The sequence below is a fragment of the Larus michahellis genome, chromosome 1 (assembly GCF_964199755.1).
Source record: "Larus michahellis chromosome 1, bLarMic1.1, whole genome shotgun sequence".
NCBI classification, from domain to species: domain Eukaryota; kingdom Metazoa; phylum Chordata; class Aves; order Charadriiformes; family Laridae; genus Larus; species Larus michahellis.
In genome coordinates, this window is record NC_133896.1 from 98745896 (window position 1) to 98771663 (window position 25768).

General features: G+C 39.0%; 1 protein-coding gene across 2 annotated transcripts in view; it reads right to left on the minus strand.

Moving 5' to 3' along the window:
* Nucleotides 1-25768, minus strand: part of COL8A1 (collagen type VIII alpha 1 chain) — a 94850-nt gene that overhangs the window by 67368 nt on the left and 1714 nt on the right. For both annotated transcript variants that reach the window (XM_074595444.1, XM_074595434.1), the window contains exon 2: nt 11080-11210. The gene's annotated coding sequence lies outside the window, so the exon portion shown is untranslated. The remainder of the gene's footprint in view (nt 1-11079; nt 11211-25768) is intronic.

A 25768-nucleotide genomic window follows, 5' to 3' on the forward strand; every position in this document is an offset into this window, starting at 1 on the left:
AAAAAAAGCAGCTTTTGCTTTTTGTGGATGGGAGTGGAAGTGGTATAAGTGCCTAAAAATTCTCTTCTTTCAATTTTATGCACCTCATATGAGCTCAGACAAATATCTGACTGTTTTGGTGCTTATAGAGGAGAAAAAGCCCTCAAATCTGATTTCTTTCCCCTCTGACTTTTCAGGGGAATTGTGCTTCTCGTAGGATGTTTTATGATTGACTGTGCATTTGACTGAATAGTATATTACAGAAGGTTACCTGCATGCATTGCTCTAAGGAAGAGGGTATTCTTTTTTATTTTTCCTAGTTGCTGTGACTGACGATTCAATAGAAAGTATTTTTTCTTTTAAGCTTATGACAAAGCGTTGCTGATAGAGAATAGTGAGTAGATCTTAAAGACGCTGTGCTACTACTGTGCTGCCTTCATCCTGAAGCTACCTCAGGCTCTAACAGGAGGCTTGCACAAACTGCAATCTTATCCATAAACATAACCTCCAACGGAAGTGTACGGTTGTTCTTTACTTGACTGCCTCTCAGGGCGTAGATTAAAACTTAGTTTCAGATACCTTATCATTTGCTGTCAGAAACATTCTGTGGCATGGATGAAGCCTGCCTTACTCAAATGGGACAAGCCTTCCAGTGCCTTTGCAGACACTGCCTTTCTGCAATTTAGAAGGAAAGAATTCATGGAAAGCCTAAATTTACTGCCAAGTGAAGCAGCATAGATGTGCCCAATGAGCCTTCACTGCCCCCTCCCAGGGAATGCATAGCTGAAAGCAGGAAGCATTGTGGGCTGGTGTGACCAATGATTACTGTGTTGCTAGTTCGTGAATGCTCCCATGTTTGGCACTGCCAATATTCTGAATGATTTTTCCTTTTCTGAAAAGCAACAAGTATATATTTTTCTACTCATGTCACAATTAAGAAAGCCCCTATTTTAAGGCTCACATATTTTTAAAACGAAAAATTATCTGTCAGCTGATGATCATCCAATTTACTGTAGTTCGGGATAAACATCTTGTATTTCACAGGACTTTTCTTCTACTTCTCTCCTTCTTAAAATTCTTTAATTAAAGTATATAAAGATCTAATCTTTAGCATGGATTTTTCACTCCAGGTTTGCCTGTCTTTCCTCTCATTATTAGCTTTCACTCCTCAAATTAATGCTGCTGAAGTAAGCAGCACCCAAGACAATTACAGTAAAATGAAAAGGAAGACACTGATTTAGCTCTCTGGATTTTAATTGAAATAAGGTACTGATGCACGTCTTCTTGCTCTACTTTTTTTTCTAAAGGAGAAGCAAAAGCTTCATTAAAATTACATTGCCTTGTATAAGTTACGAGTTATATCTTCCTTTTCTCTTTGGATGCTTTAAACACTTTCAAGAACAATTACATGAGAAGAGAAAGCCCCTCTGCTGTCAAAGGGATTCTGTCAGAGACAGTACTAGAAGGAATTGGGGCTGAGGCACTTTGGAGGAAACAACACTCCAACTTTGCCCTTCAATTTGTAATCAGTATAAATGTGTCAAAACAAAGGCCACATCCAAGAATATTTCTATCCCTTCAAAGAGACAGACAGAATTACAATCAAACTCTTTCATCATTTTTGTTTTATATTTGGCCAGTCTTTTGAATTAGGTAATGGAAACTTAATTCTTCCCTGCTGCAAACTGTTTTGCAAGACCAACGACTAAGAAGTCCACCTGCTCAAATCTGAAGAACAAAAAGATATTTAACATTTGTTGTTCTTCTAAGAAAATGTTCCTAAGTGCTCTGGCTAAGCCCCTTCCAGGCAAAGCTAAACTTCTAGATCAAAAATTATATTTATCATGATCTATAGTACAATGTTTTCATCAAGGTAGCAGACTTGGACTGCTTATATAGAAGGCTATATAACTCAATCTGGCAAGGTTAACACTTCCACTTAGCAAACACACTTAAATTCCTGTCTTGACTGACTCTTTAGATGTCTAAAAACATTCAGGCCATATTTGGCCTGTGGTTCCTTATGAACCACAGCTTTTGTGGGAACTGCAGAGGGATCTCTTCACTAACGCGCATAAGGATTTCATGATGCTGAGTTTGCATGCAGCCTGCTGAATGGTAATAAATCTTTTCCCCAACTGCTCTGTCAAGAACAGAACTGCTTGGAATGAGCTGGTGTGGGCTACTGCTTCTATAGCACGACTGTAATTGTTGCATGTAAATCTTGTACCTATATGTGATACTGTTCTGAGTACATTCATACAACACAGAAAGAGTTTTGTATTCAGTCACCACTGGGTCAAGAACATCTCCATATTTTTCTGCTCTTCAGGCATCTTTCTTATATCCACTTACTTAAAGGCACAAATCACTAGTGACATGGTATGTGGTGAACTTACTGTTCATTGCGCGGGTGCTCTTCCAGCAGTCCTTCTAACCTGATGTGAGGCAGCCAAGCTTTGGTTTCAACAGATACTCTCCCCGAAGTTCATACTGAAGAATTATCATATTAAAAATGTTCAAAGGTGGCCAAGCACATTTCAGATGCATTCTTCCCATGTGGCACACAAACAGCAGTAAACAAAAGAAGGCTAACTAGAATGTTGTCCATACTGTAGAATATCCTACTCTGGGAATATCCTACTCTGTTCCTGTAGACAGTGTCCCCTCTGGGTTCCTGAAGGGCCCTGGAACCAAGGAGGAGGAAGAATTCTTAAGTGGAAGAGGAAATAAGAAGAGACAGGAAATGCCTGGCTGAACAGGGGGAGGAAAAACCTCCCCGACAGAGTGTGCCGGGATGTGTCCAAAGGAACTGTTGGAATCTCCCTTCTCAAGGGACTTCAAAAACTAAGCACTAGAAAATGTACTAGAGGGAACAATACTGTGTCAGCAGGAAAATGGGCTGGATGATCTAATTATTTTCCATCTTTAACGTGTCTAAATCTATGAATAATCCAGATCTCTCTAGCTGCTTTTTTTTTTTACTGATTTCCAAAATATTGTAAATTGGGAATGATTTCCTTTAAAAGAAATAGTATTACTAGTTGTTACTATTAATCCCTCAGTCTTAAGGCTTAACAAATTCTGACCTTTCCTGTAACATATTATACTTTCCAGAACTGTGATATGCTAGGTGTAAAGCTAAGCACAGGCAAATATGAACAGTTACAGCTGGTATCTACAGAGTTTTGGGGGCAGTTTCTGGTGGTCTGGTATTAGTAATTCTCTGCAAGCAAACCTGTAAAGTTTGTATAATAATCTTTGAAACGCCTTGATGTTGTAAATTCCTTCATTCTCTTGCTACCACAGATTTTTCCTAATATAATGACAGCAAGTGTCCCAATATCCCTACAGATGTGAGTTAGTTTGAGCGGAATTTGTTAAAGACAAGGATACACCACGTATATGTCTTTACCAGACTTGGTAGTATTCATTCATTTAATAAGGGAACAGAAGCACAGAGGATATTTTTGCTGAATTGTAAATTTTATGGGTTTTGTGTTGTGCCGTTCACCTACAAGTTTTAATATAATTTACTTGTGCAAAGAGCCTTCATCTTTCCTAGCTCTTATTCCTATAGCTCAAATACAGCAAATTTTATATTGTTTGTATACGACTTCTGGTTTTACTTGCAGTGTTTTATTGTGCCTTTCCCCAAAAAGAAACTTTTATATATGAGCATGTGTACATGCATATGTGTACACTTGCATAAATGAAAGATTCAGTTTGACAAATCAAAGATGAAAATATCAGCAGCTACCTAATTCTGTCCCCAGTGTGAAAGATATTACATCAAAGATTCATGTTAACTACAGTCACTCCACTGACTGAGGTATCTGTAGCTGCTTTGAATCGGCATCACCGGACATATAAAGTAGATCAGGTAAGCAATGTGAATGTCTCTTACAGTTAAGTAGCGAAATTTTAAGTTCTTTAAGGCAGAATTTGTGTAGTTATATCCTTGAGTTCAATGAGTATTGATAAGCAGTCCTCAGCATGTCATTACTTCACAAACCGTAACCAGTTTATCATCCGAACTCCTATGTCAAGGAGTGTATCATCAGCGAATTTTCACAAACAGGAATTGATGCACACACATAAAACTTGTACTCAGACTTACGCAAGCAGTGGGTGGCCTGACTTCATTTCAGTGGGTGTATTCAGGGGAAGCTACGTACCTAAATAATGTGGGTACAAATCCTGCATCCAAGTCCTGCATCGAAATGTAGACCTTCTTGGGCCACAGGATAACTTGAGCCCAGAAATGTCTTGTTTTATAAATTACTCAGTAAGTAAGATAGCTCAGTCTAAAAGCGAGATACCAACATTAACTTTCATTTAGAAGAAACAGTATTAAGAAACTACATCCATCTAAGTATCTACCTGTAAGGAAGGGTTCTCTTTCAGATCTGAGATATTACAATGACTTGTTTATGATAGACTTTTCAAGGCTGAAATTAATGCTGAGAGCCAGTTATTTTTTGCTAAACTCATTAAATTGCTAATCCCTTTGTGGATCTATTATGGAGAACCTGAGTTAGTCACCACAATGAGAAATAAACCTTTGGAAATGTCCATGCTAGAATTCACGATGCTATTAAGTAATTTGAGAAAATAAGCATTCATTTAGCTCCTGCCACAGCGCAACTAGTACAATGCACTCAAAACAAGAGCATTCCGCAATAACACAGTATGTTCTTAATCAAGACAAATTTTCTGTGAGCCAGGGGTCAACCAAAAAAAGGAATAGGAAGTTTGCAGCAAGCTCTGTGATCTTGTGTAAACCTGTCCAGAAGTATCTGTGTTCAGCAGTTTTGTATGTTGTAGCAACACGTAAAAGAAAAACGATTCAAAATTTTAGTTTAGCCTGTAAGCTTCTGTCCCATATGCCATTACTTTTCATGATTCAATTATTTTGTATATTTTATATATTTTAAAATAATGTTGTTTTAAATAGACGTAGCTGGGGAAAATATTGTCTCTAGGACAAGGATGGCTAAACTAATGCATAGTTGATAAAAATGTGAAATAAGTACTAATTCATCTTTTAGACTCGGTATTAGTAAAGTTACACCTGAAAGAGCTGAATAGAGGAAATAAAATCATGGAGTCAGTTTCAACTCTGTTTAACATTTGTCTAAATCACTGAACTTTTTCTAAGAAACCTGGCTCTATTTTGTGCTTGGATATTGGAATAGTTCTTTGGATTGGGGAGGGTTCTTCTTTTAAATTGGAAATATTTTCACTTTTTTCAAAATTCCCACTACTTTTGTGCAGCAAAAGTTTAACTGTCCTGAAGCACTTCAATAAGAAAAACATACCTCCGTTTGGCCTCTTATGTGTACAAATTCTAAAAATCTATGCCTAGCCACCATAAAAATAAAATGTTATTGGATGAAGGGTGTTGTTTGTTTGTTAATAAAGTTGACTATTAATTTGAGTAACACATCTCTAAATTTGGGCATCTGATGGAGGACGTAGTGTTTCTTTTTTTTTTTTTTTAACAAAAAAAAAAATTATCTTTGAGGCTAGCCTCACTCTACAAAGTGGAAGTCTTCAGGCTGTTTCAAGCTAGGTGCTTGAATTTCCAAGCATTTTGACAGTCTTATGTATTTTCTCCCTGCCCATGCAAAACCACAGATTTCCTATTGAGGATGTGACTTCAAGTTTACTGAACTGAAAGACTTTATTTGATTATGGATTCAAGCCTTTTAAAAATGTATTTACCCTAAAGAATGTGTAGAACCTTCCTTAAAATGTGCCTACGATTACCAAAACAAGGGGCTTGTTATGTATGCATATGAAATATTTGATAGAAATGAACCATTTCTCCAGCTCTGAAAAAGACTGCACAAAGAAACTTTGCCAGATGACACCAGGTCGTTAAGTGCTTTGTGAGAAAAGTCTTGGCCTATTCTAGTTACTGATGAAACTTGCTTTCCACTTCAGTGAGGCCAAAATTTCATAGTTGGATGATGCCCTAGAGATTATCAAGAACACTAAGAAAAATTTCCCATCACCTCTGATTAATTGCCCAGAGTAACAAGTGTTCCCCAGGGCAGCTTTGTGTCTCAGCTATAGATAAGCACTGCTAAGTGTTATTTTAATGAAGTGCAAACTCTGCAACAAGTAGGATAAATTCGCCATTGCAGCCATCTCACTTTCTAGTCACTGCTATACAATAAAGCAGTTTAACAAAGTCAGTTGAGACTCTGATTCACAATGAAGTAAACACAATGTTATCTAAAAAGTTTGGGTTTGGGCTGTGCTGAGTAAACATCTAACTTAATGTTCCCTAGTGATTTGAGACATGGGGTCCAATTATACACTCACAAGCAAAGGACAGGCATTAAAACCAATCACTTTTCCTTATGGAAGCACAGGTATATGTGTTAGTATATGCAAACCTATACAGTGTGGTCACAGCCTAGGCTCTCTCAGGTACTAATATCCAGTCCATGCCTATAATGATCCCGTAAGGTCAGGAAAAAATGAACATGTTTTTCCACCATCAATGTGAAAAGTGTTCTCAGAGAACGTTAGTTCACTACATTGTACAGAACTTAAACTTTTAATACCGTGTCTTCCTGTTGGCAGCCTGGTAACATAAAGCTAGAATAATAGTCATTGCTCTCTGATACAGTAATGCTAAGAACTTTTAAGTTACTGATTCAAGTTTTTTTTTGGGGGTGAGGAGGATAAAAGGAGGGAAGAAACACCCTAAAAGGGCTTTAGTAGAAATTCATTTCATGTACCAGAGTTATTTGTAGAGGAAGTCAGGGAACTATATTGGCAAGAGTGTGGAATGTGTCCATAAAAAAAAAATTTGTAATCCTTTCTGTAGTACAGATATGGATTTATTTTTTTTTAAAAACATTCCTATTTACATATTCCTACCAGTTAATGCATTTAAAGTATTTACCACTGTCAGTGAGGATATGTAGCCAATTATCCAAAACAGGGGTGGATTTTTATTGGGGGGGGGGGGGGGGGGGGGGGGAAGTACTCCTTTGCTATAAACTATGTTACCATATGTAATTCACTCAGGAATATCATGATCACATCAGGTTAGTACACTGCAAATGATTCGCAGAAGTTCAGTCTATTGGTAGATTTGGAATACAAGTTCTTTTTCACTTGGTTAAATACAACCATTGCCTTTCCCAACATCCCTTGCCTCACTTATCTTCTCACAACAGAAGAAAAAAAATGGTATTTGTTTAACTATGCAAGTGAAAACTCATTTGGAACATATTTTTGTTTTGCTGATTCATGTTTTTCTGTGTCTTTCTTTCTCCTTCCTTTTCAGTCCTAAGCTGAAGAACTGCTTTTCTTAAAATTGCTGTGGAGGATGTATATGTTTTGAACCTTTTATTTTCCTTTGTGTTATTTGTACAGAATGTGAGTTTGAGAGAGCTGGCATAATGGAGACACGAGTGTCTCTTAAAAATCTGCATAATTTTAAAATTTTGTGTGTGGACTTGTTTGTAATCCTCCAAGAAGTCCCCTGTAAGCAGGAAAGCATAATTTGTCCCATTTTATAGACGTGTAAATATAGAAGTGGAAAAGCTACACAGCTGTAAAAGTAGACAGATGGTCCCTAATCTTTGACATGAAAAAGGAGAATGGGGATAGTGGTGGCAGAATTTAAATTAAAAACAAAAATAAAAAAATGCCAGAAAACCTACCAGGATAACTACTGAGTTTATCCAGGGAAAAGTTTTGATGATTCACAAGTGGCTCTTGAGCTGCCAGTGTTTTCACTTTGCTTGCTGTGCATGTAGTGCTGCCCATCACCTGTTTTTAATTATAACATTCTATAAATCTAATGTTAGAAGACTAGCAGTGAGACACGGTGCCTGCACTGGCTTAATGGACACTCTAGGAAAAAAATAATTTTTCAAGAGTTTATTCCTGGATGAACTTCTATGGACCTGGCATTGTCATGAAACTGATATTTCTATTAAGAAAAACACTAGTGGATGCCTTTAAACAAATAAGGTCTTGGCTTTATACAACCATTGTGGTTTCAAGCACCACAGCAAAAATCACCATGATGGGAAACTATCATTTAATAAATCAAAATAGCTTGCTTGGTAATAAATATTTTTCTTAGAAACCACAATATTCTCTCTCCTAGGGATCATATGACTTCCCAGTTCCTGCATTTTTTGACGTTACTGGAGTAACAAAGGAACGTGGGAAATAACTCAGCACAGTGAAATCATTCAGTTTAGCTCTGCCTATGCTGTGGTTAGAACAACCTAAAAATGTGTGATTTCAGGCATAGGTGATCAAATTTTTCTCTTTTTCAGATAGCCACAATTTGGCTGAACTGTGCAGTGCTATCTTTCTGAGATGAGGAAAGTGTTTAGCTTTGACTAATATCACTTCAATTTCATTCTTCAGCTTTATATTCTACAAAGGGCTGAGCAGTATTTCCATCTCACAGTATGGGAAATAGTTTCTTGCCTGTATGGGCTCTGAACATTAAAAAAACCACAACAAACTATAAAAAATACCATGAATCATTGCTATTGACTCTGTGTTCTGCTGGCTGCTGTTCAGATAACTTCCACTTATATTGATAAAATGGCCTTTGTAGTTAGGAATGAAAAGAAAGCCAGTATTAAAAAAAACCCACACAAACCAAACCAAACCAACAAAAAAAAAACAATAAAAAAATAGCTTGAAGACAGGAAATATACAAAGATTTTATATTCTGCTGTCAGTGACAGCAGTCTAAATCCAGATTGGGTCTAGACACAAGTCCTGTAAAGACACATGTACATAAATAACATCTATAAGAAATATACTATTATTGTAGAATAACTTGCTGACATATCAAATTGACTGGGAACTATCTATTGGCATACTGAAGACTATAAGTTGGTTCAAAATATTTAGCAGCAGACTTTGCTAAAAGCATATATCCACTTGAATGTATTCGTATATGAAATCATACATAAGTTTCACTTAAAGAATAAAAGCAATAAATGCTTCTCCTGTAAATAATACTGCTCTTTACAAAGTCCTTCAAGTTTTCTAATAATGTCCTTCATGTTTTCTAACGTCTGCTAAGAAAGTCGTCAAAAGTTTATAAAAGTCTGAAGATTCAGCTTGTTTTACTAGGTTCCCTTTTATGATGCACTTCTCATGTAAAGATCAGTGTATTCTTCCATTTATTTGTTCCACAATTATTCAGTATTCCATAGAAAGAATTTTTGTGTTCCTGGGTGCGAGATTCTTTTTATAATGAAGTGCAATGTGGGTATGAATATATTTATATAGCTTCAATGACTTGCTGGCTCTGCTTGCTAGTAAAAATATGGTTTTGATTATCCTCAAAACTCCTGATTCAACCTACTTTGGGAAAGTTGAGCTATATTGTTTTTTACTGTTCACATGACATACTGTGCATTCTAGCTGAGATCCAAGGTACCGTACAGTGGACTGGCATCAAAAGAGAAGCTGTTGCAGCAAACCTTGATTGGAAGCTGAAACGTAACTTAAGGAATATTAGTAACAGAAAGCTATTGAAAACAGAGTTCTGGTTTTAAGCAAACAATTTCTCAGTGGTTCAAAATGATAGTTTAGGAGGCAGATAGGAGAAAAATTTCTGAAAGTATACCGGAAATATTATGAAATCCTTGGAAAAAAAAAATTGAAAAAATCAGAGTAATGTTTGTTTAACAAGCAGGCTTTAAATGACTTCAAAGAATTATGTGCCACCTTGGTTACTGTCTTGTAACAAAATTCCTTTACTTTGAAAGCAAATTTAGAGCCTGAGGCAGCTTTGTTAGGTATACTAATAAGAACATATCTATCCTCTAGCCGGTCTTCCTTTGCACTTATTTCTGGTTTTTGGTTTTTTTTTTTTTTTCTTTTCCTCTTGTCTGTAGTGGTGATTATATGATAACCCACTTAATCTTATCAAAAGCAAGTAATTCTTTATATTAACTGTGTTTTTTCTGATTCAGCTGTATTGGTCTGTATTTGTAGAAGCTTTTTTTTTTTTAATTAGCAAGAAGGGAAGCTATAAAGTAAAACTGCAGCTTCTTTAAGATTCATATTAATATGTTGTGAAAGGTGTGCAATCCCATTAGGGCAGTGGAAAGAAAACTGACAGTATCTTGATTATCGATATACCAGGAAAGAATGGGATACATTAAAGCTGTGGGAGGGTAGAAAACTTTCTGAAAATGTTTTCTATGTAACTCAGTTCTGAAGTTAACTGCTTCTCCATATCCTTATGAGACAGCGGCCAGCCTCAGAGACACCTGCTTTTTTGAATACAGTTCTGCAGCTGACTGTCTTCCCATCTGCATCCTAAATAGCACGTTCCTATAACTCTAACTGTACTGTAACTACCTCAGGCTTACACTGTGTGCAGTTCTGTTCTAAGTAGAAACTTATCTTAATGTGTGTCTGAAAGGCAGTCAATGTCCTCGGCAAAGCCTTCCTCTCTCAGAATAATACCCTGACATCTTCTGGCTTTGCGAATGGAGAACTCTCCCCATCTTTGGCTTGGGGCTGGCATTTTCATGTAGTTTCTAGCCTTTGTCTATGAAGATTTTTGACAAGATAGATCCTTTTCAATGGCAATAATTTTCCCCAGTAAATGAAACTTTGAAAGACTTGTTAATTGCATTGTTTCAGCATTAGACTTTTTCATTAATTATACTCTCTGTCCTCAACAACTTTAGCTCTTAATGCCAGTGCAGCAAAGAATGCAGTCTCTGACATATCCATAATGGTTGTACAGTAGTCTTTTAACAGCCCGTGAATCCAGGATGTTGCATGTATCATGTCACTACTCCCTCAATGAAGGGAAAGGAGCTGCTGACACTTGCAATTGCTTTCCAAACCCAATTCAGCGTGGCCATCTTAAATAATGCATTTTTGATAAATTTATATTTAAAAAATGGGGCCTGAATCTCCCTGCCTGTTAGCAAAAGCATCAGTTCTCATGGCTTTCACGTCAACTGATGCTGTATTGTGCAGTATAATTTTCTTCACAGAAATGTTTTTATTGGCAGGGAAGAGGGAGGGCATCTTTTCTAATGCTTTAAACAATTAAATTGTTAGGAAGAAAATTACCTCAGTTTAATAGGAGAGTACTTCACTATACCGGTTCTGATATCCAGACTCAACATCCAGTAACGAAGAGATCATAGCAGTGCTGAGTATCAAATCTGAAGGATTCTGACAATCTGCGTTTTCTTCTCTTTCTAGAAAGAGAAGGGAAGAAAAGCATGCATGTTAATACTCTTCAAAACATGCAGGACAGCAGAGAAATATTTTTTACTTTACTTGAATAAATACGCCACATAACGTTTATTTTATTTTCCTATTTTAATATTTTTTTGACGTAATCAAATGTTAATACATTAAATAAACATGAAACAGCACAGGAAAACTGTGTTTAAAACTGTTGCTCAGGTTACAAAGACACCATGAAGGGCTGACATTTTGGTTTGTTTTATTTTTATGAGTAATATTGCCTGCATTCCCACAATACGCTTGTGTGTAGCTCTATAATTCACAGTAAACTGTGATTTATTTTCTCTTTGGACTACTTTGTATATTACAGAGGATCGTTATTTCTATTCATACAAAGCTAATTTTTCTCTCCTCAATGGCATCAGTTTCAAGCTTGTTCAGAGTTTTGAACAAGCAAAAGCTGGAAAAATTAAAGAGAAAACTGAAATATTTCACTGTACAATGTAAACTCTTGCGTTTATCACAAAATACCAGAAAACAACAAATTGCATCAACCAAAGCCTAAAACCTAAGTAGTTCCCCCCTCCCCCCCACCCAAAATAAGTAACGGTCGTCAGCTCTGGAATGTGCACTTCTCTCCCATGAAAACATTTTTCCGCTCTGCCTTTCCCGAAAAATCAAAAGTTCAAAGCTAAACTACTACACATTATAAAAGAACAAATTTACCATGACACTTAAACAAAGACATAAGTCAGTGTATTCAGCTTTCTTGAGGGAGGAAGGAGTTATGTTTCTTGTTAAGGGGAGGTTTGCAGTAAAGAAATTATTTTTACAGTTTTATATATCGCCTTATAATTATTTATCCACATAGATGTTCTGTTTTACTGTACCGTTGAAGTTGTAACTCATGCCTCTCTGTCACTGATACATTAATTAAGGTTTACAACATTCCTTCTCAGAAAGCAAAACATTAGCATCCTCATTAAACAAATGGGCAAATGCAATCACAGACATTAAGACATTTCGTTCAGCATTATTTAGGATACACGTGGCAGTCTGGGAACCTCAACTGCTGCTCTTTACTCTGAAGAGTGCCACTTTGCTTCTTGGGAATGTCACAAGCAAGATAAGTAGCATGTGTATGGAGGACAGAGACAAAATGAGAAGGATTGCTGTGAGTAAAACAACTTATATCTGGAATGAAAACCATGTGATTTTTGTGTCCTCTTAAATGTGAGGTGTAGAATACAATATATTAAACAGCTGAATTGCTCTATGTAGTTTTTAAAGCTGTCTAGGAAACTTGGAACGCCATTTCCATTTATTTGGAACAAGTGGCTGACTCATTTGTCTGCCTTGAAAAACCTCTACTTCTGTTCCTGACTGAAATAAGATGGATATTCCAAAAGTCATTCCTCTTGTACAACAGGAGAGAAGTGCAGAAAGTCACAGAGCTCCTGATAATATTGAGCCTGGCAGTCCCTGAATGTATGGTCGATTTGGAATATGTTAAAGGATGCAAACTTCCACTAGGTATCATAGTAGTTCTAATGTGTCCATTCTCTCAAGCAGATTGCTACTGCAAAGTCTTGTTCTTTGTGGATACAAGTTTGGGGTAGCTAGTTCAAAGGTCTGCTCTAGATTTGGACCTTTGACCCTGAATGTTATATTCATTAGGATGAAACCAAAATCAGAAAATCCTTGAGCATGGAGAAAGCTGACATCTGAAAATATATCCACCAGCCTAGGCACACCATCAGGATTCAGTTTTTCCTTATTAATATGTAAAGATTTATTAGGTCATTCTCTAAGAGCAGTGTTCAGAAACTGTAGAGACAATATGCTCAAACTGAGAGATACTTAATTTTTTTTTCCTTCAAATTCAATTTTTTAAAATATAGCTTACAGATGTCATAATTTCTACAGCTGCCCCGCTTTCTCTTTCTGCAAGATGACATGTGAAAGGGCCTTACTGGTAGTTACCTGTAGTCATAAGTTGTCTTTAGCCTGTTTAAAATCCTGTTGTATTTCACAGGGGAACACAAAGAGGCTGTAATGTAATTAATATAAAGGGATTTTTAAACTTAACTTTTCAAATTGAAAGGTTTGGATTTTTCATTTGTCTGTTTTAGAGGCCCTTAACCAATTGTGCCATTGAATTTAATGTCGGTTATGAATGAGATTGTAGAAAATAAAAGGTCATGGTCTGTGGGAAGTACATTTCTAAGGGAGAGCAGCACAGTCAGTTTTGTCAGGTGTAGGCATGTCATGCTAGTGACAATGGCTAGAAGCACCAGGCAACTAAAGAGGGGGACCTGCATTATGTGAACTGCTGGGTAGATGAACCATGTTTTGATAACCTCTGGAATACGGACAAAAGTGAACTCTGCTTGATGGAGAATAAACTCACATAGTTTTCAGTCATCATGCATTAAACTATAAAAGTTACTAAGAAAGCCACACCAGGATATATACGTCATTGAGTAGTAGGGAGCAATTTGGGGGCAGTGCCTTGACAGAAAGAAGGCAGTTGATTAATAATAGGCCAGTGGTAGGTACACTTGCTGGTAGGTACCCATATGTGCATATGAGGGTGAGAAGGTGTCTGCTTCCCCCTTTCTCTGGAGCCAAGCATAGTCCTCACCTCTGTGCTGTTTCGTTTGGCTACAGAGGCAATACAGGCAGTAATACTATATGTGTTCTGAAACAGTCAGAACCACAGTTCAGCCAAATTCGGTACAGGCCACCGTAATAAGTATCACATACGGCAAATACGTATTCCCCTGGCCTGTGCTTCCACCTCCCACATTATACAAGTGAGCAGGAAAGAGACTCTCACCAGAGGTTAGGAAAACTGCGTGATTTATAACATTGGTGGTAGGTGGAACAGGGGGAGACTGTGGGACCAAGAGAGCCAAGTATTTTAAGCATCTGTTATAGGCCTGTGCCAGATGCAGGATACCAGACAAGATGTGCCATTTGTCTGTTCTTGAATGGAATTTCCTATGTCCCTAATACCAAGCAAACTCTGTTTATTTATAATATAACTACTTCTGGTTTTGTAGAGATGATATACAGCACATTTCATCTTTTCACTCTCACAGTGACATTTAAACACTTAAAAAGTGATTTATTTAGCTGTGTAAATTCAGTCATCTTGGCAGGTGTTTTGCTTTGTCATGGGTGAATCTCTAAAGGCTGGAAAACTTCTTTGCTTAGGGACACTGAATTGTGTAGTTTCCAGAAGTACAGTTTTCTCTAACACTTATCTGGGTTAACAATGAGACCCAAGTTCTTATAAGACAGTAGGCAGTGATTTCAAGTGACCATTTTCATGGGCACAAAGAGAAGAATGATTTGGGAAATGCTGACTGTCCCCTCCTGAAAGTGGATTTTTTTTTTTCCTCCACTTTTAAGGGATTATACTTAGTAAGTGGTTCCAATTATTTCCCAAAGAAATAAGCAGGAATTTCTCATCAAAACTTCTTTTCAGAAAATGTCAATTCAAAAGTACAGCTCTTTGGGGGAAACACACACATTAGTTGTAAAAGGAAACACCTCCCATTTCCTGGAGTGCATTTCTAGAAAGAAACATAACCTTCCCAGAGTAACAGTATTTCATAATGAGATTGATTACCTGGAAGTTGAGTATCCCACCTTTAAGCCTCTGTGCTACCTTTGTTAATATTAAAGACACAAGCCCCAAACTATACTTAAGACCAGGTGGGAAAGTTAGTTCCAGGGTGTCTAGGCCTAGAAGGAAAAAGCAGCAGCCCCACAACAGAAGACCTCTGGATTAAGCCAGTTGCGCAGAAGAGTTGATCTTCTGCACATCAACCTCTGTTAATGGTCAGCACCCTGCAGCCTGTCCTGCCAGCGCTGGAACGACCATCTGCTCTGCTGCAGTCACATCAGGGTGGACTGTCAAGCCTGCCAGCCTTTTCTGTGGGCCCTTTCTGGTACCCCTGCTCCAGTGTCACATCTTCTAGTCCTTTACCAGCAGGCTGTGTCCTGATCACCTTGCTACTCTCCAAACTATGACCTTATTTGAACTGTTGCTAGTTTTCGAGTTCAGAGGAGGTGACGCCTAAGTCAGACTTCTTCACCTGGGCCCTCAACGGACCCCAGCTTTCCACAGAAATGCCTTGGCTTCTTCCAAGGACATGACAAGAGAATTAAAAAAAAAATATATCTGCAAGATGGAAGAAGTGGAAAGTTGTAGTTACAAATCTGCTAACAAATACATGAAGGCCCACAAAAATTACTAACCATAATGCAGGTTTCTCCAGTGATATTCCCTATAAAGTTTTTGGTCATGAGGTACGTTAAAACATGTGTAATTAACTGTCTGCATAAACAAGCTGCATGAGCTCATCCCCTTCTGCCTCAGCTTTTCTGTTTGTAAAGCTGAGGCTGTAATATTGACTGGGATATTGCTCCAAAGTCCAGCTTCTGACTGGAGTTGTTATTACAATAATTACTGCAGCAGATGTCAGAATCAAGTGAAAGCACTGTCATTCAACAATTAAAGCACAAACCACAGCCATCACTTTCACTGTGTTATTGCAGGTATAGACCCAAGAGAACAGAAAACACATGTTCACACTTGTTTTTAGGTGTAATCCTCTGTTAGGAGAGTTGTTTCAGCTCCCCCCCCCCCCGCCCAAAGGTTTTTCCAGTACACTTAGCTGTTTCTAGCTGTAGCTAGAAACGATACAGCTGCATTTTTTGGCTTATATAGCTTGAGCTCAACCCTCAGCAACAGCTTAGTCTGAGCTGTTTTACAAAACTATTTTTCTGTAAACATTTTCATTCATTAGTTATATGATGTCTGTGCTCCCTTAAAACACACTAGTGACTGGGTGCCTTATCTTTCTATTACCAGACTGGTCAGATATTGACTCAGGAGGTGGTCTGAAAGCTGGGGACAGAGGTGAGATGGAAAGCACTTAAAGCTCGACTCTGGGATGGAGTCCTATGATAGACAGTCTAACAAGTTGATGCTAAGCGACACAGATAGCAGCATCTTGAGTGGCAGCTGAATGGATATGATCAGCTTGAAGAGGAATTTCTAAGCTAGCCTTGAGCTCATGGCTTTGGAAACTGTCATTTGGAAACGGACCTCACACAAACAGAGCATAGAATACAGGATCCAGGCTGGGTTTGGGGGGTTTTGCACAGATTCACACTTTGGGATACTCAGAATCTGGAGGCAGATCCTTGCCTGAGCTTCAGGACAATCTCTAATGTAGCTAATCATGCAGCCTACAGAGACTGCTGCTTCCCACAGAGGTAAAGTCCGGCCAAGAATAGCATGTGTTTCCTCCTCTGCATCTAGCACAACTGCAGCTAAGTGGTTGCTTATGTTCAGAAATGAATGAAATATTCAATGAAAGCAAGAATCTTCACTGACGCGACCACTGCTTCTTAATCATTACACAAAATTGTGTTGTCTTGCCCAAGCGTGCCTGGCTCTCTAAGGATAATGGAGACAGTACAGTGTTTGGATAGCTGCTGTTTTTCTCCTGAAGAGTGGGGAGGGTGTGCCTGTGTGAGGGCATGTTCACAAGAGTTTTGGCCCAGAAAGAAACAGGTACATCTGGAAAGAGCATAATCCAGGTTGCCAGACTCTGGCAACGCTACTAGAAATAATCCTTTCTCAGGAAAGTACCAGAGTGTGGCTGTCTGGTTTGCCCACAAGTATCTGGGCATTTTTCTTGGCAGGCGCGGGTACTGGCAGTTATTTGGCATTTTGATTCCTGCCCCAACTAGTGTCTATTCTTTCTTTGCCGAAGATGGAAGGATACGCCTGTGGTTAAATCACTGGCCTAGGGATTAGGCAAAGTGGGTTCTGCTCAGATTTTAGTCTGCATCCTTGGCCAGGTCACTTAAGTAAGAATTTTGAAAAGTGCTCAGCACCCACAAACAGGATCAGATTTTTCAAAAGCGCTCTGCTTCCACTGAGGCAGCAGCCACATGATCAAAGGAACTTTTCAGAAAATTTGGCTGCGAGTGTCATTGCGAGAGCTACTGGGTGCTGAGCGCTTACGAAAATCTGGTTCTCATTGAGGTGCCCGGATGGGAACCAAGCTCTCCAACTAGCCCCCATCGTGATGGGAAGACACTTGAGAATGTGGACAGGAACAACCTCTTGAAATGCTACACCAGCGACTTTCTCTATGCCTCAATTTCCTCTAAAATGAGAGTGATGTTGCCAGGGTGCTTGTAAGGATAAATTCATTAATCTACTGTATGTGATGTTCTTGGATGCTTCTGCAGCCAGGAGAGGGAGGTGAAGCGTTTGTAGTATAATATCTTTCCAGACATACCAATGATCTGTGTAAGTAAGAGTGTGTTAAAGGGACTGGAGTAGGAGCCCAGGAGTCAGCTTTGCTCTACGTACAATTTGCAACCCTTCAGGTTCATGAGGAGCTGCTGCTCTTTGTTTGTCTTAAATCCTTGATCATGAGTCAGGGCTCCGCCATGCTAGAGCATGTAACAAACAGATCAAAAAGACTCACCCTAAAAAACCTTTGTGCTAAACAAAGCGGTGTGGGGAGAATACATTGGAAAGAAATGATAAAGCTGTTCCGTTCAGCTGTTCGCCTTCTGAACTCCCAGTCTGTTGAGTACAGTAGTTTTATCATTTTTTTTCCTCCCATGGGATTTCTTTCCTCACATCCCACCAAAGATTTTGGTGTTTTGGGGGGAGTTTTGGGGTTTTAGAATTTCAACTTTACAAGACTGGTTACTTTCCTTATACTAGATACTCACATACAGTAGTACTTTTTGCAGGTGGAGTGTTCTGGTTTTAAGACCAAAGAACCTTAATTTCAAAATGGACATTTTTTTGTTTGTTTTTGTTTTGTTTTTTTTTTAAACTTAACAGTGGCCTCAATTTTGCCTCCAGATGGGGAAATCTGAAAGGTTCTGAGCCTCCTGCGGCGCGTGCTGGAGCAGCCTTCCTTCTCTTTCCGAGCAGCCTTCCCTCACAGGATGCGACATTTTCTTTCCAGCTGAGAGTGCAGTCCCCCCCGGCTCCACCCCCCTCATTTTTGGCCTTCCAGCACTGTCCGCATCTGTGCGAGCTAATGCTACCCAGATCCTTCTCAAAGGGGCACCGAGGGCTGGCACGCAGAAGCGAAGCCCCCAGGCTGTATCTCCGAAACCCAAGAAACCTCAAACGCATTGTGTTTCCATAAATGCTCCTCAGCTGACTGGGCTGCCGGGGAGTTTCTGCTCTCCTCAACCCTTGCCTCTCCTTTGGGAATGGGAGGTACGAGGCTTTAAATCAATTTTCTGACTGCCTATGTGCAGAAATGGCGTTCACGTTAGAGCGGGCCTGAACCACAGAGCCCACAACAGGAGGCGGGAGGTGTTAAATCCCCTGTGAGGGGCCTGGTCTGACTGATGGAGGGGGCCCTAATGGCAGCTGGCCCTGGCCCTACCCGCAGCCTAACCAGGACGAGCTGTCACCACCCTGACAGGCAATGGCGCCTTCCTTCATGGGTGTGAGGGAACCTTCCTTTGGGGCTTCGAGGGCACCTTCCTCCAAGGCTACAGTGACGACGGCGTGGCCTGAGGGTTCCCCACAGCTGAGGGGTTGCGGTGCGGCCCCTTCAGCAATTTAACCTGGTGTGGGCTTTGCCAGACGCAGGTGCGTAATGGCTACTTCTGTTACCAGTGTTTTAAACAAAAATAGGGTTTTTGTTGTTTGTGTGGGGTTGTTTTTTTGTTTTTTTTGTAAAGTAGAATACAAAAAGGCCAGGCTGGATGGGGCTTTGAGCAGCCTGGTCTAGTGGGAGGTGTCCCTGCCCATGGCAGGGGGGTTGGAACTAGGTGATCTTTAAGGCCCTTTCCAACCTAAACCATTCTATGTTTGTTACAACTAAATTGTCACTGAACTGAATCCACTGACACAAACCCCTGCTATCTATCTCGGCAGCTTTTGGGCATCAGGTGCAACATTTCATGTTTTCCTGAAGTCTGAAAGACTTATAAGCAGTTAAGCAAGCAAAAATACTTCTCATCATCATCTTTGTCAGCAGCGGGGGAGAAGCCGGGAAGGAATGGCTGCTGCACCCTGAGCTGAGGTCTGTGGTGCTGAGTGTCCCCATAAAGGGCCAAGCTGCTTCTTCAGTTAGCTTCAGCCTTGGTGGGAGTCGAGGGAGCAGCTCCCAGTCTTGTGGATGTGGTGGCTATTTTGAAGGATAAGGCTGTAGGTTGTGAGTGTCCATCAAGCTAAAATGCTGGCTCTCAAAATACACCTCGTGAATGGAGCACTGAAAATATAATCGGTTTCCCTTCACTTACTTTTGAAATACTTGTTTTCATGAGATGAGCAGTTAGTAGAAAGTTGAAAGCACGTGGAACAGAGAAAATGTCTCTGAGCAGCCACAAATTGAATTTGTTTTGCTTGTGTTTTGTAGACTTTTTGTATTGAGTTCTTGAGAGCATTCAGCATAGGAGTGATAGATGTGATGTTGAAAATAGGGTGCTTCAAAAGAATAATATAAAATATTCATTGCAAGTGAATTCTGAACTCAGTGAAAGGCAGTTTTTGTGCTTGAAATTTGAATCTAAGAACTATCTTGCCCTGACTGTGGAACAGAGATACACCATAAAAATCACCTGCCAAAACTAATCGGTAGCTTGGATTTTAGATACTGAGTATTTACAGGTAGTAGCTTAAGAGCAATCTAAAACCAAAATGCAATGAAGGTGACATAAAAGACAGCTGAGCCAAGTGGATTTCCTTTAAACTAAAACTTAAAAGCCATTTGATAATTGTGTAGCAGTAAAACAATAAAAAAAATTACTGCTGCAAATGAATCTTTAATCAAGTATCAGGCTTGGATGTTAAACATACAGTTTTCTTTATTTCCTGAAGAGTACGAACAATATTTTTAGCTGAGGCTAGTAATGCAAGCTTAGGGAACAATCCTAAAATGTTTTCCATGTTTCCTGACGTAATGTGTTATGCCCAGATCCCCAAAAGATACTAAGAGTCTGTAGGAGTTCCTGAGCATAAGAACTAAGAAAACACCATTCCAGCAGCAACTTGGACTGTATGTTCTGCACAGACATTCTAAACTGAGCTATGCTGGGTAGAACTGGAGGATAGTGGGAATTCCTGTAACAGGCACAGAACATCCAACTACAGCACCGTTTTCTTCTGTGGAGGACAGAAGCATCTGCACCTATGTGCACATACAGCAAAACAACTAGTTCGGAGATCTCACTGCCCAGACTTGCACACGACTTGTGTGCACAGCAGGAACTTGGTTCATCATGAATGCCTTCATCCTTCACTGGAGCATATTTTTGGAGCTATTCATCCAGAAGGCTGGGATAGGATGGGACAGAATTCTTCCAGTTGTTGCCTTGTTAATTCATGTAGGGAATTACTACTTAATAAATAGGCAGGGTAGCTCTTGTGAACTGATATTCAGCCTGTAAATTCTGCATTACACAACTACTGACTCTTGTCCAGTAATCTATAGCAGCACATCACAAATTGTACCCACAACAGTATTCCAGTCTCGGAATACATTCAAAAGGAGCCTAATAATGATTACTGCCATTTTTGAAAGCACAGCTGGATTTTGCTAAGCTGTGCCCGCCCCCAGCAAAAATCTTTCCATTCATTGGAGGGATTGTACTCTGTTTGAGAGGTCTTTTTTTACCCTCTGAGTTAACCAGAACTTGGCTTTGGCCCTTTAAATCCTCCTCCCTATCAGCTCAGCAACCACAGAGGCAGTTTATTACTGAAAAGAAATCTAAGAATCAGTTTTGGCCAGCATTGTCTTGGAAAGTTCATTTTATTAACATGGTTTTGGTTTTATTTCAAAAACACTTTGACAAGCACTGACATTTTTGGAACCAGTAAAGCACAAGAGACTTACTCCTAAAGGCCTAAGCTTTGCATTTTTCTGCAGCGAACAATGTGATGTGCTACTATGGTAAATTCAATTCAAGCCACTGACTGAAAGGAAATAAGTACTGAGTGTTGTCTTTTTTCCTTCATTTTCTAAAATACGTTTTGTGTGAATGCTAGTGCTTGTGGGATGTACTTGCTTGACTACTCGTCACTTATTTGCTTTTTATCTATAAAGTGCAGGTGACAGATATATTCATGCTGGCAACATAAACCTTCCTCACAAGCCTGCTTTTATTGCTCAACTTTGACCTAAAGTAACTACCTCTTGACTTTTTGCTGAGATTTGCCAACAAGAATCCCAGTTGTGTGTTTTATATGACTGTCCATCAACTGAGAGTTGGACTAAATCACCTAATTCATTTACAAAGAAATACTGGGAAATAGCTGAACACTTTCTTTTTCCTTTTTCTTTCCCCCCCCCCTTTTTTTTTTTTCAAAGGCAAGTTGAAAGAGAAATTCTGGTCTCTGAGACACATACAAGACCCTTGTTCTGATACTCTGCATTCACTGGAGCTCCACACACAGTGGGAAGAATGGAAAGGCAGAACAGAGGTAAGTCGTGTGCTGGCACAAGCAGACTTGCTGCTAGATTTCTTCAGTGGTAACTTGACTGTATTTGGTTTGAGTGTCCTGGGGCTGTGCCATCTTCCATTCTGTCCCTATGTCTAGTAAATGAGACGCAATGTAAGCATGTCCATTTCAGGGACTGTAGTGTATTTTATATATATGTGGTGTTGTTTCACATCATAACACTGCGTTTTGTTAGAAACTTGTTTTGCTCTCTGGATTTTTCAATTGCAAAAATGCTCAAATACTTTGCCTGAAGTTCCCTGTGTGAGTCTACAGTGTGCTACTGTACACTTGTTACTTTCCTTTCAGAGAGAAAAATGCAGCAGTATGTTGGTCTGGAAAGAGTGGTTGCTTTTTTAGTTAGCAGGAAACATATGCTGCAGATGTTTCAAAAATCTGGCTTTTAATATACCTTTAGATATCTAGTATGTCAAGCTGTTAGTTTTGACTCATTCTCCCTTTAATAGGATAGGTTATGCATTTCCTATATATTGCTGTGATAAGATTCCTGGGAATTCAAGTGAGCTGGCATACCTGACAAAGGAGTTCAGATTTTTAGTGCTATGGATATTTATTTAAAATAGAAACTCTTTCTTAAGTTTGCAGTGTATTTTTTTCATCTCAACTTTATTTCAGAGTGTCTGCATAAATTGTGTGACCTGTTTCTCCAGTTACATAACCAGATTATATAGGCCTTTCCCTGCAAGAATGGAGAAGAACTAGTTAGGTTCTTTGTCTGTTTTGTTTTGGTTTGTGGATTTTTTTTTAGGCTGGAGTGTTCTCGTTGGTACCATTTATTGCTTTTGTGCAAATGTGGAGTTCTCAGAAGCTGACATTCTGAAGTGTTACAATTTGGAATTGCCAAGAATATTTGTGATAACTAGCCAGATGTCTCTAAACTGAGTGTAATGAACATGCACACACACTTTCTTGAAGAGGTGGAAAAAGCAAGGTGTGCATATGATGCGGAACAAAAGGATGCTCTATCTGCATGGTATTATGAATGGCATAGCTGCTAGCATGCTTCTCAGATCCTAAGTGGAAATTTTCTTACCTCCCAGGAACTCCATATTATTTTTGAGTGCCCTCATGTTGAACTCAGTGTAGTTGTTGATGAGACCCTATAAAGAATGATGTCCACATACGTGCACAGACACCACAGTCATCAGTTTACCACATGCACACAGCATTGGGAATAGAACTTAAGACCTTCGCCTCCGCAAACACAGCTGCTCATCTGGCTGTGGGCTTTGTAGCCAGCAGAGGGAACTGATAAACACTCTCATAGGGCTGCTTTATATATCTTTTTTCTAACCAAGAGAGGGCACTGATTCTCACTCCCTTTTGAAAAGGGTCCGTTACATGTCACCCCTCAACAGTTTCACCTGCCATTCAAGAAGCAGCAGACTTACATTCATCTTGGTTTTGCTATAAAATACGGACTTGCATCGAAGAAGTTTTAATCATCAAAAGATGTCCCTAGACTGCTTAGTGGTATTAATCCCCTGCAGTGCAATTATGAGACATTAAATTCATTACACATCAAGACAATTACAGAAACACATCCAACATTTCAGGAGTACAGGGAGACCAAGCACAATTGTTTACTGATGTGTACAGAGAATAGGCACAGTTATTGCACAAGACCCACAAAAGGCTTCAGAACCAGGACTCATCATTATCTTTTTAAACACACAGAGCTCCACAAGTTTTGCTGAAGGAGAATTCTGTTAGCACAAAGAATACATCTCACTTTCTGGAGGGAAAGCCACAAAAAGGCAACATCATTTACATAAAACTCTAGAAAGTGTAAGTGGCAAAAGTAAGAAACTTTTGAGCAGTTAAATACAGATATTTGTTGTTAATCAGACAGAACAAGCCACCTCTAATGTTTTTGTCTTTTTTTGTTCCTCACTACAATAACTCCTTTGAACCAGTGTTCTTTTAGAAATATGACACCAGTGAAAATTTAAAATTATCTCCCTGTAGAAGGAAAGAATCCACAGCTTGGAATAACTGGAAGGCCAAAAAAGTAAGGGAAAATATATGGATGTATTTAAGCTTCAAGGATAAAATTTAATCTTTCCTCTCCTGAGATATTTAGCAAGACGTAGAATAAGTGGGCAGAAAATTCTGCCTCATAGATGTGCTCATGGACATATGAAAATTGTCCTACCTTCTATGGCGGGTAGTGACACAACTATTAACGGTTCTTTTTCTAGTCCTTATCACTCCTGCTAGTCCTCCAGTTACCTCTCACACATTCACTATTTTATCTGGGAGCACTGCATGCTTAGTGGTAATTTTCAATTTAAAAGAGACAAGGCCTCCATTGCTAGAGCAATTATTCTAGAAATCGAGCATTGGAATGTGTTAATTTTTTTTGTTTTTTTAAACGCAATAGTTGCAAGGCCACCGCAGCAATTAGGAGTCTGCACCCTCATAAATTAGCTCTAGAGTTAAAAACTGAAGGGGTAGGGTAAAGCTGGTGGGCTTTTTGGTTTTTTGTTTGTTTGTTTATTTTAATGGGTAGGAGATTATATTCTGTATGTTTATAGAGGTGGCACATGATAGTGAATGTAGAAAAAAAAAAGAATATATTCTGTGTGCCATACAAGATCCATGTGAATAATTTTGTTTAAGCACCATGTGCTTCTCTTTGAGCTCTTTACTGCTACTGAGCTACCAAGATTGAATTTTTATAGTCAGGTGTAGTGAATCTCTGCTTGCTCATCCTGCCAAGAGTGAGTTGGTCTCCTTGAACCACAGAGGGTAAGAAAGAGGTGGTCATTTGGTTATTTATTTATTTATTTACCCCCTCCAAAAACAATTTGCAAATCCTGTTAAGGGGTTTGTAAAGGGTTTCAGAGGAAGTCTGAAAGTGTTAAGAGTAAATTACTGCTCTCAAGTTTTGTCACTGGAATTCTCCCTGCTGTTCAGCCCTAAAGAATCATGCAAAGACAGATCAGCTGCAAAGTGGTGGACTTTATAAGGCTGAATAGAAAATGAAGCAAGGGATTAAAGTGCTGGAAGGGAACCCAGGGGAACTAAATCTGGCTCTCCACCATGAATTTTCACTATGACCATAAACAAAACAGTCCATAGGTTTACTATCAGTATGGCCAGAGGAAAATGTATCTCTGCCTCACAGACGGGTGAAAATAAATTCATAAAGATCAGAATGTCTAACAAGCAGTGGTAGTGTCAGGCCTATGCATAGCTGAGCAGACAGTGATATGCTTATCCTAGGTATCTAGTTCAACACTTGTGACAGCAGTAGGAGTTACACTAGTGGCGTAATTGGGCATTAGTGCCCTAAATGAACACCTAAAAAAACTAAGCGCAACCCTCAGGAGAAATGGCCGAGCATGCCTGCTTAACACTTAACTGGTCTGCAGCTGAAAAATTAATATCATCTCTTTATTTTGTTATTTTAAAATGTTATGGTCATTACTCAAATAATCTGAATTCCTTGTTCTCCCACTGATTCACCTTTTTTTTTTTTATTTATTGTGGTGGTAGTACTGTTTTAAAATGACAGTATTTTTATCTTAATATCAGTATGCTTTGATCTCATAAAAAGGAGTTTCAGATCAGCACAGAAGTGAATAAATGCATTCCTAGACATCTGAGTTCTCTTGGAGACCTGCTGGGTGCAGTTTCCCTTCATCCCCTGCTGCAAAGTGATGCTAAGCTGAATTATCTACTCGGCCTAAGAGAGAAATTGCTCAGAGGAGATTCTGATCTAAATTAGACACATTCCTTTGAATAGAGTTTTCTTAATATGTCCTGCAATCCATTTTTCAAATGCCAAAACATTACATTTCACAGCAGGCTTTAATAAAAGGTATTTTGCTATATGCACATTTCCTATGGCAAATGCATTTTTTTGCATGTTTTGTCTTTTTTTTTCTTGAAAATTGCTCTGTTAGAAACTTTGATTTATCTGATAGAGTAAAATTCTGTGTGAACAATGAGGCTTTACTGACAGATTGTAGACCTAAATTCTGTATGCACTGCACTTAAAATCACATATCTGTGTTTTACAAGAGGGGT